Genomic DNA, 555 nt, shown 5'->3' on the forward strand with positions numbered 1-555 from the left:
GAATCATAAAATCTGTGTATCATACCAGCTGTTTCTGTTCCAATTTGACAGTTTTCTCAGAAAGAAACTATGATCTGTGAGTCCCTCTTGAATTGAATTGGTTCTCTCTGAATGTTCACTCATTTTCTGATCTCTAAAAAAGTAACTGGAAAAAAGTAAAGCATATTAATACCACACATCCCCATAACTTCATTTTATGACTCTTTTCTGCCCCCTCGAAGTCACACTTTTTTTCAAAGCCAGACTTCATCTGCACTCTTGGCTCCTTTTTTCCCCATTCACTCTTAAACCTTGCATCTAACTCCCCCGGACCACTCTACTTATGCTCTTCTCTACCTCTTCTCAGGGGTTCCATGAGCAAATCAATCGTACCTTTGATAGTTCTTAGCATCATAGACCTCTATGGAGCAGGCAACACTGGGGACCTTCTTCTACTGCTTAAGAAAAAATGGTTTCAGCTATCACCTCTTCAGATATTATTCTTAAGGTGACCTCTAAGAACACTGTCCTCCTCACTCAAGTTTTCTGACAAATTTCTAATACAACTTGTGTTAA

The sequence above is a fragment of the Carlito syrichta genome, unplaced genomic scaffold (assembly GCF_000164805.1).
Source record: "Carlito syrichta isolate Samal-C Ts95f unplaced genomic scaffold, Tarsius_syrichta-2.0.1 Scaffold129867, whole genome shotgun sequence".
In the NCBI taxonomy this organism is placed as follows: Eukaryota; Metazoa; Chordata; class Mammalia; order Primates; family Tarsiidae; genus Carlito; species Carlito syrichta.